The sequence below is a fragment of the Ceratotherium simum genome, chromosome 11, assembly GCF_057802395.1.
Source record: "Ceratotherium simum simum isolate JZ-2026a chromosome 11, ASM5780239v1, whole genome shotgun sequence".
NCBI classification, from domain to species: Eukaryota; Metazoa; Chordata; class Mammalia; order Perissodactyla; family Rhinocerotidae; genus Ceratotherium; species Ceratotherium simum.
Window position 1 is genome coordinate 29157244 of NC_141910.1, and position 20585 is coordinate 29177828.

A 20585-nucleotide genomic window follows, 5' to 3' on the forward strand; every position below is an offset into this window, starting at 1 on the left:
GGTGGCCTGAGTACAACCTCATTTTTGGTTGTGTTTTTATGAAATTTGCCCAATGTATTTTGTGTGAAATGAAATGAAACAATTCAAAGGAGATCACCTTGTCAGCAGTACCTGTTTGTCCTGCCTTGTTCTGAAGCACAGTGGAACACCACCTGGGCAGCTTCTGTCCCCAGGTGCCTCACTCTTAGGCTGACTTATCTTTAAGTACCTGTGGGCTTTTATCCATTGCCAAGACTCTGACAGCCTTGGTGAAGTGACCTTGTGAGAACTTCTGGGTATTTGATCAGGAATCACCAAATAGGATTCAGAGGGTAAGGCTGAGAAACTGGCTGTTGGAGTCTGAATAACAAAATATAATATATCCTATGCTGAGTCCCCTCAATGGGGAATTCAGTTTTGTTCCATGCTGTGTCCCCAAAGGAATGTAGATGTTCATCAGAGAAGGAGAGACATTGATGAAGGAGAGGGAGGTTGGGGTGGTGTTTTCAGCCATAACTTTCCTCAGAGTCTATGTGTGGGGGCTGGCAGTTCCACTGTGGTCGACAGAGAAGAGACCTGTGTGTTAATTTGCCCTTGCTCAGCTGTGGGCCAGCAATGAGGACACAAGGTCCCCAGTCCATCTCTGAATGGGCCATTTTACTTCCCAAGACCAGCTGCCTAACAGATAGATGCCTGGCCTTCTTTATGAAGGGCGGTGGTGGCTTGATCACCTCTGGAAAATAGTCTGGGGTAGGGCTAGCTATATAATTCGCAGGGCCCAGTGCAAAATGAAAATGCAGGGCCCTTGTTCAAAAAGCAGGAAAGAAAAGTGCCATTAAAGGTACTAAAATATAAAACTTTTTCTTTTGAAAAGATCTTGTTACTTATAAATGTAATAGGCATAATCGTGTTATATAAATAACAGCATAAACTTACAAATGCAAAAAAAATAATGCTTTTGGTGTCATATATTATATAATACAGTAAATGATAATACTTTATTAATGTGATATCTTGATCATAGGTTTTTCTCTGGTTCGTTTTTTTACGAATTCATTTATTAGGTCATCAAAAGTTATACTTTTAGCAACTTCATTTTCAATTGATATAATTGAAAGTGACATAAGTCATTCTTGGCAAATGCAAGATCTCAAATAATTTTTGATAATTGTTAATTTTGAGAAGGATCTTTATGCTGGTACAACTGTTACTGGAAATGCTAGGTAAATTTTCGAGGCTGGGACAACATTGAGGTAAATTTCTCGTAAATTATTCCAAAATAGAAATTTTAGTACAGCTTCATGAAAGTCTGAATTTAATTTTAAACACAAATTTATACAATGGCATTTAAATGTTTCCTCTGACATTTCCTGTAACTTGTACAGGTCGTACAAGAAATTGAGAGCAATTTCATGATTTGTGTATAATTAAAAATGCTTATTTATGCATTGTATTACTTTATCTTTCCTTATAAGAAAAATTAATTTTAAATTGTCTTTCTTGTTAATAATTGGCTTACCTGAAACTTCCTATGAGAAAATATCCTTTCTGTTGCATGCAGTGGTCTTTAAATTTACTTTCTATTTCTAAGTCTGTGGATATTTGCTTTGCGTTGCTGTAACAGTTTTCAAAACCGGAGATTCTAAACTCTTTAAAGAATTCTAGGGCTGGCCCTGTGGCTTGGCAGTTGGGTGCGCGCGCTCCGCTGCTGGCAGCCCAGGTTTGGATCCTGGGCGCGCACCGACGCACCGCTTCTCCGGCCATGCTGAGGCCGTGTCCCACATACAGCAACTAGGAAGATGTGCAGCTATGACGTACAACTATCTGCTGGGGCTTTGGGGGAAAATAAATAAATAAATAAATAATTTAAAAAAAAAGAATTCTAATAACTCACTGATAGGCTTTATTGCAACATGCACGTGCACAATTTTATTTTGCAGTAATTTACCGACGAGGTTTGCTGTCTGAGAACTGGCAGCTCCTGTTCCAGCACTCAGACTGGAGATGCTGCAGGGACGGGCTCTGGGGATGGATGGGCACGCTGGACTCCCCCCACTGTCCCGGCGCTGCTTCCGTGAGGAGCCTCTCCCTCTTCTGGGGCTGTGGCCACTGCTGCCATCAGTGCTTCTGCTGCTGCTGCCACCACTGAGCTCAGATCCGGGCCTGGCCGTCCCTTCAGCGCGCTGCCTGCCGTGCCCACAGACCTGAACACGTGTGTGTGTGCACTGCTGCCAGTGTATCTCCTCTGCTCACACACATGCTCTGTTGTTTCATCAGACTTTGCTTACAAAACACAAAAATCAAGTATAAAATTATTAAGACTATCAGGATAGCGGCTACAGAGCGTTAGACCAAATCTGAGAGTTTGGCCCTGTGCGACTGCACAGGTCGCACACCCATGGAGTCAGCCCTGATTCAGGGCATGTGTGCAAACCTGGGTGGGTAAGCAGTAGCATTTTTGTACCGCAAGCCAGAAAGCACTGTAAGTCAGGGCACAAGTGAAAATCAGGACCATGTTCTAAAAATGGAATGTCAGCACACCCCAAGTTGTAAAGTAGGGGCACCACACTGATAAACAGCTTGAAAGACTTATTTTCCCAGGGGTAGGGAGGAAACCATTACTAAGTAACTCCTGTTACTTGCTCCTCCCCAAGATCTGGTGACCTAGGCCCAGTGAGAGGTCAGCCGAGCATAGGGGGTGACCATTGCCAGGTGCCAAGGTAGCAGATTTCCCTCTGATACTTAACTATCATCAGCCCTCGTCCTCTCACACAGTGCTGGAGAGCGGTGGGCAGTGTCCCAAGCCCTTGCCCAGCCAAGGAAATGAGTGTTCACTGGACGGAGAAACAGGAGACAGAGAACAGACCTGGCCTTAGGTCTACGCAAGATGACTGGTCCTAGTTTTGACCCTAGTACAAGCACTTTCTTCAGGATGACGTGCAGTTCTCTGAAGATGGAAGTGGGATTTATCTCTTCATTCAGGATTCCAAAAATAAGAGATGTTCAGTAGGTAAACTGGTGCCTTGGAATGTTTTTATAACTTTATTTTCTCATTATCAAATAAACTCCAACTTTTAGAGATAGATGTTGATTTAGAAAATACGGATAAGTAAAAATAAGAAATCCCACCTAGCATAAACAACCACTGTTAAAATTTTGACATATGCTCTAGCAATCTTTTTGTTTGTTTTCTGTATGTATTTCAGAAAAAAATATTAGCTATAGTAAAGTACAGCACATAACACGACAAACACTCATGTACCCAATACCGTGAATGAATAAGTATTTACATTTTTTCATATTTGCCTCTGATTGTTTTATATGAAATAAATAAAATATTACTGATAAAGTTCAAGTCCCCTTGGTGCCCCACTCAAATCCTCTCTTCATTCTTCCTTCCCCAGAAGCGACTTCTTTTGTGAATTTATATGTATCCTTTCCACACACATTTTTATAGATTTACAACTTATATGTATTTATATTTTGTGAGGAATTAAAGGTTTACCTAAACTGTACATATTTTTTCTGGAATTTGTTTTTGTCATTTATTGTATGTCAAGACTTATTCAAATAGCCACATATAGACCTAATTCCCTAATTTTTTTTATTGAGGTCATACTGGTTTATAACACTGTGTAATTTCTGGTGTACATTATTATATGTCATTTTCTGTATAGACTGCATCATCCTCACCACCAATAGTCTAGTTTTTATGCATCACCATACATTTGTGCCCCTTTACCCCTTTTGCCCACTCCCTCACCCCCTTCCCTTCTGGTAACCACTAATCTGTTCTCTTTATCCATGTGTTTGTTTATCATCCATATATGCTAATTCACTAATTTTAACTGCTCTTATAGCAGAGGTTGGCAAACTATGGCTGTGAGCATATACAGCCTGTGAGCAAATCTGGCTAAGAATTGTTTCACATTTTTAAAGGTTGTTAAAAAAAATCTGCAACACAGACTTGGGTGATCTACAAAGCCTAAAACATTTACTGTCTGGCCCAGAAAAACGTTGCTGAGCCCTGTCATATAATATTCCTTTGAACGAATATATAACAATCCATTCCCCACTGATGGACATGGAGGTTGCGTCCAGTGTTTCACTCTTACAAACAGAACTGCTGTGAACGTCCTCACACATGTCCTTCTATGCATGTGTGCAAGGAGAACTCATCTCTCCAGAACAAGTAGAAATGCTGAGTTGATTGCTGGTGCAAATGGTGCATTTGCAGTTTGACTGCCAAATTCCCCTCCAGTGTTGCTATGCAAATTCAGGCTCCAACTAGTGGTAAATGAGGTCTCATATTTTCCAAAATTTCTCCTACATTTAATTTTATCATATTTTCCGTTGTTGCCAATCTAATGGAGGGGAGTGGCTCCCTGCTTTTATTTATGTCTCCCTGTTTGCTAGTGAGTCTAGGCAGCCTTTCCTAAATGCATGGGCCGTTCAAGTTTCTTCTTTTGTGAATTTCCTTTCTGTTTCCTTTACTCTTCTTTCTACTGAAATTTACCTTTTTATTATCATAGGAATTCTTTATATATTCTGAATTCTAATCTTTTGTGAGGTCCATATGTTACAAATCTCTTATCCTACTTTATTTTTTTGCTGTTTATGGTATCATTTGATGTACAGAAGTTTTAATTTTTGTTGTAGTCAAATGTATCAATCTTTTTCCGCATGGCTTGTGTTTTTTGCTGTTTCTCTAAGAAATTTCCCTCTATCTTGAAATCATAAAGATAGACTCCTATATTATGATTTGAAAGTTTTAAGGTCTCACTTTTTGTATCTAGTATTTAATCCATCTAGAATTTGCTTTGGTGTGTGGTGCAAGGTAGGAACTGAATTTTATTATTTTCTATCTGGAACACCAAAACCCCATCACCATTTATTGAAGTTTTTCCTTTCCCAACTAATTTATCATTCATTCTTTCCTTCATTCAATGAATGTTTATTGAGGTTCTACTATGTGCCAAGCACTGTTCAAGGCATTGGAAAGCAGGGGTGGGGTGGAGGGGAACAGAAAAAAAAATCTCTGTCCTCAAGAGCATTCATTCTAGCTGGGGAGACAGACAACAAACAAATTATGTAGTGTCAGATAGTGATACCATCTCTGAAGAAAAATAAAGCAGAGGAGGAGGACAAGGACTGTGGAGGGAATACTGCTATCAGAAACAGGGGGGCCAGGGAAGGTGTCATTTGAGCAGAGACTCAAGTGAAGTGCGAGAGTGAGGATGTGGATATATGGAGGAAGAAAGTTCCCGGTAGATAGAATGATGACTGCAAAGGCCTGGAAGAGGGAGCGTGCTTGGTGTGTTCAAGAAAATCAGCAAAGAGACACGTGGCTGACGCAGAGTGAGCCAGGAGAGATTAGTAGGAGAGGAAGTCAGACAGGTAATGAGGAGCTGGATCACGTAGGGCTGTGGGCCATCGTCGGGACTTCAGATTTTAATCTGAGTGAACAGAAGAAGACATCATCTGACTACATTTTGAAAGGTTCACCCTGGTTGCTGTGCTGGGGGACGTCAGTGAAACTTCTCGTCACCGCTCTTTTCCTGTCTTTGGGGTTGAGGATGTCTAATGTACCCTCTGCTCTTGGTTGATGTGAGGCTGCTTATATGACGCCTTAAAGGGCTGGACCTCCTTGGAGGAGAGGCTCCTGATGATTATTCTTGTCAGGGGAAGAGTGAGAATAATGGTAGATGATAATAGCATGCTATTATAATGACCTAAATGGGTAAAGGGGTCTGTCATGCTTCCCAGAGAATTCTGGATACTTTGATGGATGCTCTATGATTATAATTATTTATTCCTAGAGCTTTATGTTCAAGAGACTGGTAATGAAATAGAACAGGCGCCAGATGGGTAGATATTAGCTAAAAGTTTAATTAGCTAAAGAAAGAGAGAAAGCAGTGACAGCCTTAGGCTAACATCTCTTGAGACCCCAAGAGTTTGAACTACATGTATCTCTTAAGAGACAGTTTCCCTATCAGGGCAATTCCTTGTGGTCAGTTCAGAGTTGCCCTACGTTGTGCTCTTGGCTCCTTGAACTTCCTGTATCAAAACACTCGTCGCATAATAACCAGTTTAATTGCAGGTGATTTCTTCCAGACTGTCGACTCTGTGAGACCAGGATTGGGATTGTCTCATTTGCTGCTCCATTCCTAGTCCTGTGCTCAGTATCTGCCAGACGAAGTGCACAATAAGTATTTGGTGAATGAATAAAAATAGTCTCAGGACATGGAGCTGTTGTGTGGGATTCCCAGCTGGTTTTGGGTTCTTGGGTTTCCTCTGTTGGGGAAGGCATTGGAGGCGGCACTTCTCTATTGGGAGTGTTTGGTGGGGTGGCCCCATGGGAATTCTCCCAGCTGTCCTGGTGGCCTCCTGGGTTTCCTTGTTGGTTGAGTCATCCCTGAGTGGAGACCTTCGGGACCCCTGCACTTGGATGCAGTGTCTGGCGCAGCCACCGCCTGCAGCTACGTGAGTGTGATCTGGAGACCAACCTTGTCTTAATCTCTGCGCCAGGCTGCTGACAGTAAACAAGCTTCCCTCCCAGCAGCTGTTGACAGTTGCCTCCCACACGGCCCACCCGAGCCCTGCCTGGAGATGGCATGACTCCCCCCAGTCGCTCTAATAATAACACTGTGTTCTTAGCCAGAGCTCCAGGGATTCACTCAGACAGACATATTTCACTTGCCTTGGAATGGGAGTCAGAAGAGCCTAGAAACACAGAAAACTCATTTGGACATTTATTTAACCATCTCCAAGTTAATTTGTCCAGGTGCAAGTTCTCTAATTTCCCCTGCTCACCTCTCGGCTGCTGAGCAGCGCAAAGGGGACAAGCAGAGCAGAGGGACAGTGAGAGGCCTGGGTGTCAGCTCCAGGCCGGGAGGGAGGCCCCTGGGGAGGCAGGGCCGGGAGGGAGGCCGGCAGGCAGGCCCAGAGCCGAGTAGGGGCTCTAGTTTCCCCAGGACTGGGGGGCACCCAGTGGCAGTTTATTCCTGTGTGTGCACGGGATGGGGGAAGGCCTGCTGGGAGAGGCAGCCTCACAGAGCTGAAGTGAGAGGGACAGGAAGGCTTGCTTTCCTTCTAAGAACTTTCTGTTCCCTTCTGCCTCAGCCTCTGCTCTTCAGAGACGTGGCTGTGCAGCTCCGCCCCTCCTCAGGTGCTGCCCAGGCAAATCCCAGTGCCCAGAGTGGGTATGGGAATCATTCATCACCAGCTTCTCGGTGCCATGGCCAGTCCAGGCCACACACAGCCCACACCGAGGCGTGGGTTTGCATTTTACAGCCGCCTGCACTGACTGTAATTTCTTCCAGCTCATAAGCAAATGGAGAGATGCTCTGGGAATCCCATCCACCTCCTCCTGCGTCTGAGGCTGTGAGTGGCTGAGAGAAGGAGAAATGAGAAGCCGACTAGTCAATGCCCTGATTTCTACGCCTCTGCGTAATTACGAGTTGGCCACACATTCCCTCTCATTTTCTCAACAGCCCTGTGACACAAGGCAGGAGGAGGCAGCTGTTGAAACCACATGCCGTGGATCTCGGTGGTGCTCCACCTGCCTGGGAGCAAGGCTCCCCGGGAGATCCCTGGGGAGGTATTTACTTTTCTCCCTAGTTTTTTGTTTTAGTTTTTTTGCTCCTTGTAATATTTCATTATTTTCACCATGGCTGAGTGAGATTTCGAGTTCGGCTTGTCATCCTGCCCAGAGAATATGGGATTACGCTGTAACTAGGAATGCCTGAGGTTCTGTGAAGATAAGTGCCCTATAAATCCAAGGCATTATTATATTTAATTCCACTCTAAGGCTTTTATACTTACGTCCGGTAAGGCTGTGTTCCTTAGCTGAGGGATGTAGCCAGCCAGCTAGCACATGTGAGCACTCTGTTCTTAGACTCAAGGCTTTGCTCAAAGCTTTTCAGGTGGAATCATTTAAAACTGCAGCTTGCCTGCCACTTTAAGAAATTCATCATATCCATCATCAGCCTGTTGAGTATATTACCATTATGCATGGAGACACAGATAGCCCCCAGTGTAGAAAATAAAACTCTATATTGGATAATCGCAGAAAACTTGATTGAAATTCACTAAGAATATGTTTTGATGAATAAGGAAACAACACTTCAAAAGTAGGTCAGGGTGCTTTTAGGGGACTCAAAAAACCCACAGTGATTCTTTGCAGGTGTAATAATTGGACGGTCCAGCAGCCTCCCACCTCCGTCTGCCTTCCCTTGTATTTCTTTTCCATGCTGTGACAGCTCGGGAAGGGGCCCCAGGCAACTCTCCTCTGAATCCTTCCCTATGACATCTCCTCTCGGCCTTCTCCCCACACACATCAGCCTCACTAGCACCTCAGCTTCTAATTTTAGCTTCTGTTTTGCCTTTTGTGTAGCAAACAAGGAAATATAATGCAGAATTTAGACAGGAGAGAAGTTCAAGCTGTTTGCTTCCTTATAAATTGGCAGTGGGCCACATTTGAAAGTGGATAGCAGAATGGTTGTGCCCTCATCTACGTTAGGGAGCTGTCACTTTTCAGGATCCCATGAGCTAGAACCTTTCTGTCCTTTTCCTCTGCACTGATGGCTGGTTGCACGACTTCAGAAACACTGAACTTACTCCTGGCTTTGCAGAAGTTCAAATTGACACAGATAATTTTGTGGAGAGTGAGAGTACATATGTGTATGTATTTGGGGGGCAAGGAGGATTAGGTCACTAATTAGATTCAATAATCTGTCAAGACTAGAAGCTGGATAGATCTGCATTATCAAACAGGAAGAGGACCACATCCTACATCCTATTTCATGTGGACTGTCTCCTTGAGTGTCTTTTAAAGGATGGCGCAAAATTTTGGGAGCACACTAGATCACTGTCTCTCAAAGTGTGGTAGCAACAGCAGCATCTGGGGGCTTATTAGGCATTCAGAATCCTGGGCCCCAGACTCTGTACCTACTGAATCCCAATCTCTCAGGGTGGTGCCCCGGAAGCTGTGTTTCAACATGTCCTTTAGGGGACGCTTATGCATGCTAAAGTTTAAAAATTGCTGAGACAGATGATCTCTCAAGGTCTCTCTAGTCCAACTCAACAGTTATTTAGTTCCTATAGCTTTTTCTATATCTTCTCAGCTGTGGTTGCTGTAAATATCATTAGTGAAACAAAACAAACTAACCTTCGTTATTGTGAAATATAACACACAGGAAAATTCATAGATGACTTATACAAAAGGAACCCTGTAGAACTAAATGAATTATAGTAAAAGTAATCTTGTGTCATTTCCACCCAGGTTAAGAAATAGAACCTTACCAGCACCCCAAGAGTGCTCTTCCCAATGGAATTCCAACTCCCTGCCCTGCTCCAAAAGTAAGTACTCTCCTGACTTCTGTAGTAATCATTTACTTTCTTTCTTTTATATTTTTGCCATCTAAAAATGCATCCCTATAAAGCACAGGGTAGTCTTGCCTGTTTTTGACCTTTATCTAAATGAGATCGCAAAGTACATACTCCTTGGTGTCTGGTTTCTTTTGCTCAACGTTTTGTCTACGAGATCTCATTGTTTTCAACACAGCAATTCTTGCCCTTTGTAGAGCTGCCACGCCCTCTCATTGTTTGGATCCATAGCAACACCACAGAGAAGCACAAATTTTCCTTTAAAACTATAGCAAATTAAAATTAATTTTGTTAATGAGAATTTCATGGTGCTCCTTGAGCCAACCATTGATTCCCCAGGATGCTGGCGAATGAAGATGGAATTACTGCTCCAGGGCTCCCGCTGTGTCTTCTTGGTGCCAGGGATGGAACTGAGGAGTCGGTCAGGAGGAGGCACCTCTCAAAAGGGAATACTCAGAGCTGTGAGCTCCCAGGGGCCTCAAAACCCAATATCCAACCAGTGCGTGGCATTGGATCAGGAACAGGGTGACGCAGAGCTGTTTCAAGGCCACACATGTCTGTCTTTGTGCTAGTTTCATTCGGGTTTTCTGATCCAACACGCAAGCAACAACTGTGCATAAGGCACATGCTAGAAAGTGTAGAAGAGATGGGATATCTAAGGCACAGCTACTGTCAGTCTTTCCCTCTAGACTCTCGCTCCCACAGAATTTAAGAGCATGGCCTTTTGAATCACACCCACTGCATTCTGATCCTGGCTCTGCTGCTCACCAGCTACGTGACCTTTACCTCATCTTCATCTTAAAAATGGAGATTATAATAATAGTACATACCTCATGGGGCTATTTTGATGATTCATTAAGAAATGCTTGAAAAATGCTTAGCATTGCTTATGGCTAATAATAATTCCAGCTAACAGTTAGTGAATGCTTCCGATGTGCCTGGTTCTGCAATCCTATATGATTGGTTCTATTGTTACCCTCAATTTCAGGTGAGAAAACTGAGGCACAGAGAGGTTCAGAAACTTGCCCAGGATCCCATGTTTAGTACATGGTGGGGGCAGTCTAACACCAGAGTCGTTGCTCTTAACCACTCTGTCTATGGCCCAATAACTGTTAGCTATTTTTATCATTTTATGTCTAGGGTTTGGTATTCTTGACATGTTCCTCTCACGTGGCTTCTAGCAAAGCCTGGGTCCTATCAGCTGCCTGTCCCAGATCAGCCTGATGAAACAAATGAGAGTGGCCTTGGAACTTGAGGATGATGCTGTCTGCCTGTTATATGATCCTCTTTTTGGGTTGTCCCTCAACAGAAGCTGGTGACGACAATGATAGCCGTGTTAGATGCATACCAGAGTGTCTTAGCTGTCATTTTATGAAGCACTAGCTTGCCCCAAAGCCTCATGCCTCCTTGGTAGTTAAAATGGTTCAAGGATTGGAAACTGGTCCTGGAAGGATGGTTTAAAGGAATTGGCATATTGGTATAATGGTAAATGGCATATTAGTGACTCTAACTTTGAACAAGATATGAGAGTTGACAGTTTATCCCCTGCCCACATGTGGTAAGAGAAGAAGCATGTACAGAAAGGGTGAGCTTGACAGACTGTTTTTCTTCTATTGATGACAAAGACTTAGTGGCCTGGAGTAGAATATTGAGGGGATATTGGGAACAGACTGCTTTCCTGGGCAGTAGAATTGGCAGCTTGAGACAGGGAGTGGACTGCCTCCCTTCTTTTCCCACAATTTTGTGATAAGGACATTATCTCTTTATTCTCAAATTTCTAAAGATCTTCCACAGTATGGCAGGCAAAATCGTGGGCCCCCAAAGATGTCCATATCCCAATCCCTGGAACCTGTTTATATAGGAGGGTCAATAAGGTTCTTGTAAGAGAAGAGGGAGGCAAGAGAGTCAGTTTCAGAGAGATGTGATGTGAGAAAGACTTGACCAGCCATTGCTGGCTTTGAAGTTGAATGAAGAGGACTATGAGTTAAAAAATGCGGGCACCTCCAGAAGTTGGAAAAGGCAAGGAAAAGGACTGTCCTCCAGAACTTCCAGAAAGGAACGCAGGCCTGCTGCCACCTTGATTTTAGCCCAATGAGATCTGTGTCAGACTTCTGACCTCCAGACTTCTGACCTTCTGACCTCATCGTATAGACCTGTAAGATAATAAATTTATGTCATTTAAAGCCACATAAGTTTGTGATAATTTGTTATAGAAGCCATAGAAAACTAATATACACAGTTTAACCCATATGGCAAGAATATAATTTGGTAAATCAAATAGATTGAGGGGGGAAATTTTTATTTTCTCTCACAGCCCTGGCTTCTCTATTCCAAATTCATGACTTGTAAGCCCAGATGTACCTGTTAGTGTGGCATAAACATTGGTAACAGAGGCTAAGTACCTCTATTTCTTAAGCCATCTTTAATGCTACCTGTCAGCTGATGCACCCTCTGGTGTCCCCTGGAATTGACAGGAGGAAGTGAATGGGGACCACTACTCTTCATGCTGTCAGCACTTCTGAGCCTCTGCAGCCAGAGAAGCTTCAGAGGAGAACACAGTAGGACACTTTTCAAGGGCAGCCTGAGTGGGTATGCTAACTTTCTGTGGTTCTCTGGAGTTATCTTAATCAATGACAACATAAATCATGACCTGGACTTTGGAGCCTCCTTGTCCTCTTCCAGCTCTAGCCCCTGCCTAGAGAAGTGAGTTTTCTCTTTGTGCTGACTCACCTCTCAGACTGCAAAGTGGAGCTGCAGAGGAGGGAGGCAGAGCAAACTCGTATCATCATGTGCAAGAGATGCACCAAGTCCCAGAACGAAGAGTGTCATCACAAAATGTCCTAAGTGTTCCTGTCTTATTATAGATTAATATAAAGACAGATCATTCTAAACTGCTGACTGGAAAAAAGAAATCTAGCTATATTTTTCTATAAATTGTATATTTGGCATTTTAAAAGGAAAACAAAACTTTGAACAGGTACAAAGGAAATCAAGTTTTAAATAAAATATAGTTTCCCAAAGCAAGTTTGTGAGGCCATCACAGGGGCCAATAGGCCATGCAGAGAAGGGTTTCTTTCACAACCTGGCTTAGTTGCTCAAGGCCCAGGGTCGGTAGTTGATTTTCTGTTTCTGGCCAGGGAGAGACGGCCAAGAACATTTCCAGGGGCCGAGAAGGTCCTGTATTTGACACTAGACTCTTGGGCAGGAGATTCTTTGGCCTTTTGGTCCCAGGCTCTTCAGTCATGGTTCCCAATCTCCTTCACCTTCGTACAAGGGTCGTAAGTGCTCCTGCAGCTCTCGGGTGGGGTGTGGGACAGCGTGAGTGAGGAAACCGGACTGATGAGTCAATTTACCTTTATTGGGGCCCATGGGTCCTATAGGTCAGAGTGAGAGGTCATCTGCTGCAGGGAAATCCATGATATTGTCCAACTGCAACAAGCACCATTGCAGCAACTTCTCCTCGCAGAGCAGCTGCCGCTGAGTCTCCTCTCCCTGCTGTAGACGGACTGACAGACATTTCCCAGGGAAGGACTGAGCAGGCGGGGATGCTAATGAGAGGGAAGGTAGCCATAGCCTCGCTCGAGATCCTAGTCTGCTGTCCATGAGTATCGATAAAGCTTGAGCTCAATTCCACACTGGCCTGAGTGTGCCCTGGACTTTAGGAACTCCAGTACTGGGACCCTGAGGGATCCCCTTCTATAGGTAAGCAAGGCTCCCTCCCACAAAGAAGAGAATACACCTTCCCCCATTGCAGGGAACCTTGGCCCCAGCCACTTACCCTCCTCCCAGAAGAAAGCGGGGGGCGGCTCTCCTGGTGGTTAGCCTTTTTTATTTTTCTAGTGACAGCACAGGACAGAGCCTTTCTCTCACTGTCAGGTCACCGTCTTCCTCCTCATGCCAGCCCTGTGCTTTCCCCTGGGTCCTGGAATCACAGTACAGCCAGGCCTCCTATCTATGGACTGTCTGCTGAGCTCCTGGCTGCCCACCTTGTTCTGGCCACAATTTTTCATTCTACAGTTTGTTCTCCTGAAACCAATTTGTAAGCGCCAGACTCCTGCTGCTTCCCCTTTTTGCTTTTAGCTATTTTGTTGCTCCACACACTCCAGTTGAGGGTTTGCAGAAGAAATCAAATAAGGAAGCCAGAGTCATGAGCAGCTCTGATGAATTCTCTAGCAGAGGAAAACTTCATCTCTGACGTTAAATGAGAGTTGGGGATTATCTGTTAGAATTATCCTTGCCGCTTCCATCCCTGTTTACTCAGTTATAGAAGTACATGCCTATCCCTGAACCTCCAGGGTTTATCCATTTTGAAATCTGTTTTCATAAGACTGCAGCAAGGCTGGGCCTGGAGCCAGTGGCGGCATGGATGCAGGGTCAGGTTCCGGAAGAACCTCTGAGGGTTGCTGCAGACACAGCTGAGGCAGCCTGCCTCTGAGGTCACCAGAGAGCCAGTGCCTGGGGAGATGCTACTCTATAAAAAGCTCAGAGGTCAATTTGGAGCTTCCTATTCCTTCCCCTGGCCATGCTTAGATTTAGAACCATGATGGTGTGGATAGTGCAGCTTTTCTAAAACCAGTAGTGTTGAAGTGATTGGTCTGGGCCCAAATCCTGCTTAATCACCACTTGACTTTAGGCTCTGTGAACCCTGGTTTCCTCATGTGTAAAAGGAGGATTTTACTGTCTACCTTCCCGGATTGCTATGGGGGGTAAATGAGGCAACATCACCAAGGGTTTAGCAATAAGCATTCAATCAGTAGTGCCTTTATTAGCAGTACAATTTGTCATCATCATCACAGCCCAATATCATAAGCTGGTAAGGTGGGCCTGGTATGGTCTCGAGCAAGCTCACACCAAGGGGAGTCTCTCAGAGCCGGCCTCCGAGCTCTTTACAAGGCTGTGGTGCACTCTTCCTTGATTTCAGTAGCATTTAATTGGAAGGTACTGCCCCCGCTCCACCAGGGTTCACTTCCTTTTGATTGTCATCATCGGAACAGGGTCCCCAGAGGCCCAGTGCAATCAGCTGCTTCTGGTAGTTAAAGCAGTGTTGAGAGCTGTGCTTGCCCGCAGTGCCAAACTTCAGCACGCTGAGTCATACTGCAGGGTCTGCCGGCGAGCCAGTCACCCAGACAAAAGGCAGGCAGCAGTCAGGAAGACGAAAGGCCATCGTGTACACAATATTTTTTAAGGGGATTTTAGTGAATGTTTCTGTTTAATGTGTCTGGATGAAGGAAGGATGGGGTGGGTGTTAACATTTATTAAACCCTTACCACTCACCTGGCCCCTATAATCGGGCTTTGATTGAGTTGAGCCCCACCCAAACTACCCAATGGGGACTCCCTCCTCTCAAACAGCCCCAGACACCCTCCTAAGTGGGTCCTTGGGGGGAGTCTGTGACACACAGCAAAGGGTGGGAGGTGGCTGTGAAGGGAAAGGTGGCCTAAATGGGAAAACAATTCTCCCTTCCCCTCCCCTGACCCTGCACCTGTATTCAAGGTGGGGTTATAGGAACAAGAGTGGGAAGCATTTAGTTCTGCCTGAGGTTAGTGAGGTGTCACAAAAGGAAGTGACTTGCAATAAGGACTATGCCGTGGGATCTGTTTTCCACAGTTGCTATGGATATTTAGTTGTTTCTGTTAATACCACCATCTATTTGGGCCTAGGCTATGAGGCTGCCTCTAAAAAATGCTTCATCATTGTCCCTGTACTTACTCTGTTTCAAAATCTTGGAAGAGGGAGGTTAAGGTGAAGTGGTTTCTTTCATGCAAGTATTCCAATGTTCCCTCAGAAATTATTGGAAAATAAAAAGCAACTTTGTAACTAGCAAATTTTCCAAGGTTAGCAGGCAAGTGAATAAAAAGAAAGATGACTTTTTTTATAATCTCTATTTATCCTGATTTGAGTTTGGCTTTTGATTTTATTTCTGGAGTGAACATATTTGGCATTTAGTTAAAGAATGAGACCAATAATTTAAAAAGGGTCCAAATGGATGTATATGTCTCTTAAGATAGATTGACATTGGTCTACATTATTGATAAGTAATCAGGAAATGCCGTTTGGACACATTTGTTTTCTTCATCAGCAAGAATTTTTCGAGCCTTTATTCGCTCTGGTATGTCACAAGGTATTCCTGATTGTTCTGCTTCTTTTGATATTATTGTAACCTTGGGTAAATATCCATCACAAGAAAATGGAAGGTGAGAAGAGATTCTGAGGGGTCATCTGGCCTATCCTCCTGCTTCATTTATAGCAACTATTGTGCCTTCTATTGATGACAGAGACCCTCTGAAATTGAGATTCCAGAATATTTTTTTTGATAATTTATTCCACTAGTTAACATCCCTTCTTTCCCCAAAGTTTTCCCTTCTGCTCATGAGTGTCAGCCGAATGCTTCTCTCTTCAATGAAGAGACAAACAGTTGTTCCCCAGGGAATAAATAATATCCCTCCACGGGTCTAAGATTTTATATGAGTGCTCCCTCAGTCTCCTCTTTCCTTGATTGAGTGAACCTCAGTTTCAAATATTTAGAGGATATTTACTCTCTGCCTGGAGATCCTGTGTACTGCAGGGCGCCCAGGCCATCACGTGCTCTGAGTTACTAGCTGTTGCTGCTTTTCCCTGACAAATCCCTAACATGATGCCTACACAGTAACACCCTCTTGCTCCAGAGCACACCAGCAAAATATCCATCCTGCTCAAGTTCTGCCTTTTCTAGAAGGTGTTTCAGCAGAACAGTTGGTGAACTGCAAGTGAATATCCATAATAAATAATTTCAGAGGGCAGAATTCCAGGGACAAACATTCTTATCAAAGCTATTATCCCTTTTCTCTTCGAGGCCCACCTAGCTACGGGATCCTGCACCTGTTGGTCCACCTATAGCATGGAAGAAATGTGAGGAATTTGCTTTTGAAAGCACAGTTCATGCCAGAAGTGATCAGTGGAATAGAAGCTGGTTTGAGTCACCCAAGCCATTGTCAGCGTTGGCATTGTCCTAACTCTGCGTCTATTATGAGGACTCGAGCTGCTCAGGGACTCTCTCCCACGCAGGCATCCACTTGTTGGACTTTGCATTACGGCTTGTGATTTTGGACATTTGCTGTGCCTTTTAAAGGAATTTAGCACTCCTTTTACTTCAGGAGTTTATAATCTATCAATCTTTAAAGAATTGTGGCTGAAACATTTCACAAGTGGGTGTACTTAAAAATAATAGTTCAATTTGTACATTTAAAACAACTCCACTTCTCATAATTCAGGAATGGAACTTGCAGCAGTAGCCAGCTAAGCCTGCTGTCACTAGAAAACACTGTGGACGTAAAGAAGCTTCTGGCTTCACCTGCTCTTGGCCATTTTCTTAGGAGCGTGTTTAGCACAGAGTTCTTGGAACTGTTCTCTGGGGCATATGACTGTTAAGAGTTCTTGAAGAGCCTCTTTTCTTACTATTTTCTGAGATTTTAGTCATAGAAGTTGGTCCATTATTTATTTCTTTGGGGGGTCAAAGGAATAAGAGAGGAGCAGTAGGTAAGGATAGAGAAAAGGCCTAGAGGTTTTTTATTTCCAAATCCAGCATGGTCAACTTTTATTAGCACCCCTGCCCCAATCCCTCCACTGGAGCCGTTTCACTGCTGGTTCTTCCCTTCCAAATACGGTAAAAACAAACAAAAAACCCTCACCCACCCATGGCTAGCAAGGGGTTCCCTGCCCCTAATAAATCCCAGTTTTCAATATCTGTCTCTCTCTTTTTTTCTGCCCCTCCCCCCCCCCAAACACACACACATGGAATTCCAGGCTCATTCACCACCACAGAGCCCTCTCCACCCTGGCGGGAAATAAGCCCTCAAGTCACTAAAGTGCTCTGCAGCTTAGAATTTGGAGAATACAGCTAAAATAGGCCAATATTTTTAAATGCTCACTTAATCACACTTCCCTAAAGCTATATATATATATGTAAAACTAAATTTAACATACTAGGAAAGTGTGATTTATAGCTAAAGCCCAATGTTTAAGGCAGTGAAGGGCACAATGAGGTTGCCCAGAATCTAGACTACATTTATTTACATGCACTATGTATAGCCTTTCCTGAACCACTCAGAAGTATCTCACAATCCCCATTTTTGTCATTATAATTGGTCAAGGGTGAGAAATCCTGCCCCGGAATCCCTGTTTGTCCAGGGAGTGGTGAGGACATTCCTGATGCTCAGGGACATGAGGGCTCTGCCCAGACCGCCCTTTATTTGCCAGAGCCTGACTGACATCTCTGCTCACTTTTGTATCTGCTCAGCCTGGAGTGCGTGACCTTGTTCTATAAATACCAGCCTTGTTTAAATAAGAGCTGCCTTGGCCTGGTGGCCACCACAAATCCCCCAGATGCACAAGGCAGGCAGCCCCATCCTCGCTGTGAGGTTTGATCTGCCCTCTCTCTGTGAGAGGAACAGAGGCATGGGGGCAGGGCCAGAGCTGCCATCACTCGCCCTTTCTTTCCACAAATGTGTGAGGGCTTTGGGGGATACAAAGATGAATACAACTCAGTCTCAGCTCTCAAGGAGCTTACAGTGTGGTACAATAGAAGAGATATGCACAGATAATTATAATACGAGAAAGAAAGAAAAACCATGGGGTGGGGGTTGGAACAGTTAGGAACTGAGGGGAGAGCAAGCTCTCTCTCAAGTTGGGGATCCTGAGGGCTCAAGATTAGGCAGGATTTGAACATAGGAAAATAGGTGAGCTATTTAGAAAAATATTACTTTGGATCCCTAGCTTATATACCAAACTAAATTCCAAATCCCAACAGTTTAATATAAAAAATACAACTCGCAAAATAGTAGAAAATATAATTGAATGTTTATGTGATCTTGAAATGGGGAAGTTCATTTTAAGCATAATAAAGAAACAAAATGTAAAAGAAAAGACTGCTTCTGACTATAATAAATGAACTATCATAAACATCCTATACAAAATAAAAGAGCAAGAGAGAATGGGGAAATATTTGTTACTTATAATAGTAGATAAAAGGTTAATATCAATATAAAGAGCTCGCATAAAATAAATTACATTTCCAGGGAGTGGCGAGAACATTCCTGATGCTCATGGACATGTAAAGAAAGAAATGTAAGTGAAGACAACAGGGTGCTATTTCTCACTTATTAATCCAATTAAAGTTTTATTTTTGTTTTTATTTTTTAATGATTATTCCCCAATGTTCAGCAAGGAAAATAGGGAGAAATGGACAGCTCTTTCATTCAGAGCTGCCTTTTATTTTTTTTTTATTTTTATTTTTTTTTAGTAATTTTATTTATTTATTTTTCCCCCCAAAGCCCCAGTAGATAATTGTATGTCATAGTTGCACATCCTTCTAGTTGCTATATGTGGGACTCGGTCTTAGCATGGCCGGAGAAGTGGTGCGTCGGTGTGCGCCCGGGATCCGAACCCAGGCCGCCAGCAGCAGAGCGCACGCACTTAACCACTAAGCCATGGGGCCGGCCCTAGAGCTGCCTTTTAAAACTCACTGTTTCTTTAAATGTTTTATAAACTTGGTTTAAAAGTGTACATTTATGATTGTAAATTCTTGGATTAATAAGGAGGCTTAAATTTGTTTTTAGAGAAGTAACACTATGAAATTTTTTTTCACAAATCTCTGGGATTTCTTCCCCTACTCCCCACCCTCCGTTCCAGAACTAAAGAGAAGCAGCAGGTTCTGAGATCAAGCTCTGGCCTAGAGCAGAGGCCAGCAACCTACAGCCGTGGGGCAAGTCTGCCTACCACCAGATTTTTGTAAGGCCTACTAGCTGAGAATGAATTTTACAGTTTTGAATGATTGAAAAAAATCAAAAGAATAATAATATTCATGACTTGTGAAATTTATATAACATTTAAATTTTCCTGTCCATAAATAATGTTTTATTGGTACACAGCCACACCCATTTCTTTATGTATGTGCTATGCCCGCTTCTGTGCTATGATGGCAGAGTTGAGTCATTTCAAAGGTAGAGAGAGAAAAAGTTTTCCTTGGTCCTTGTAGGATCCCTGTCTGGGTCTGAAAATTAAGCTGACAAAGACAGATTAACAGGAGAAAAGCATACAGATTTTATTGAATTTTTACATGTACATGGGAAACTTCACAAGAGAATGAAGACCTGAATTGACCAGAACAGGAAGCTTTTATAACTTTTGACAAAGAAACAATAAATCTGTGAAAAATCGACAAGACAAAAAGGTTTGGGTTGGGGTTAGTAAATGGTGAAGTAACTAGGAAGATAAGGGTTAGTTTAACAAGGTTTGTTGATACAGCCTCCTCTGCCCTGAATTCCCTGCCTCTGGTGTTAAGAATGTCTGCTTTCCTCCTGGTACGAGAAGGGCACCTTTTGCATGGGAATTTTATGACCTGTTTCAGGGAGGACGAACAAGTAGGGGGAGGTCCAAGTGACCTTCCTGCTTCTGCCAGTTTTTTACATTCCTTCACCCTAAGATATTTAATATGCCAAGGTGCCATATTTTGGATAGCCTGTCATGAACCCCATCAGGACAGAGACTACATGGCCCAAAAGCCCAAAGCAGTTACTGCCTGGCCCTGTACAGCAAAAGTTTGCTGACCCCTGGCCTAGAGTAATAGTAGGTATGGCATCTTCAAGGAATTTCAATTCTACAAATACAAATTCAATTCTATTTCAGTTTGACAGTATTGACAGTTTGATCTTCCTTTCCCCCTAAATGGTCATCTGTTCCACAGAAGGGACTGAAAAATGTGGGCATGACTTAGACTGGAGGTTATGAGATAAGAATATCTCATCTTTAAAGAAGTTGATATTAATGATTTTTGAAATTTGACTTGTTAACTTTATAATTCAGAATAAGACCAGAGACTTTCTTTTATGTCTTTGGAATTCAGATGTCGCATCTAAAACTGAAATACCAATAGGAAAGAAAATAAGCTTTCTCATCTATTTGTGTTCTTTTTATTTTTTATTTGATTTAGAAGTGTCAAAATACGTGATAATATATCCTACAGTGAGAGATAATTTTGTGAAATTTGAATATGTTGATGAAATATATGTTTTTAGTCACTTAGCCCTTATCAAAGGAAAAATTCGCTTTAGCAATAAAAATTTGAGCAGAAGTACAATTAATTTATTTGCTTATTATTTATTGACATACAGTAATTCTTCTAGTTAATTGTTGATATGCTCCAGGATATACACAGGATTGGTTTTTACCATAATAAGATGAGG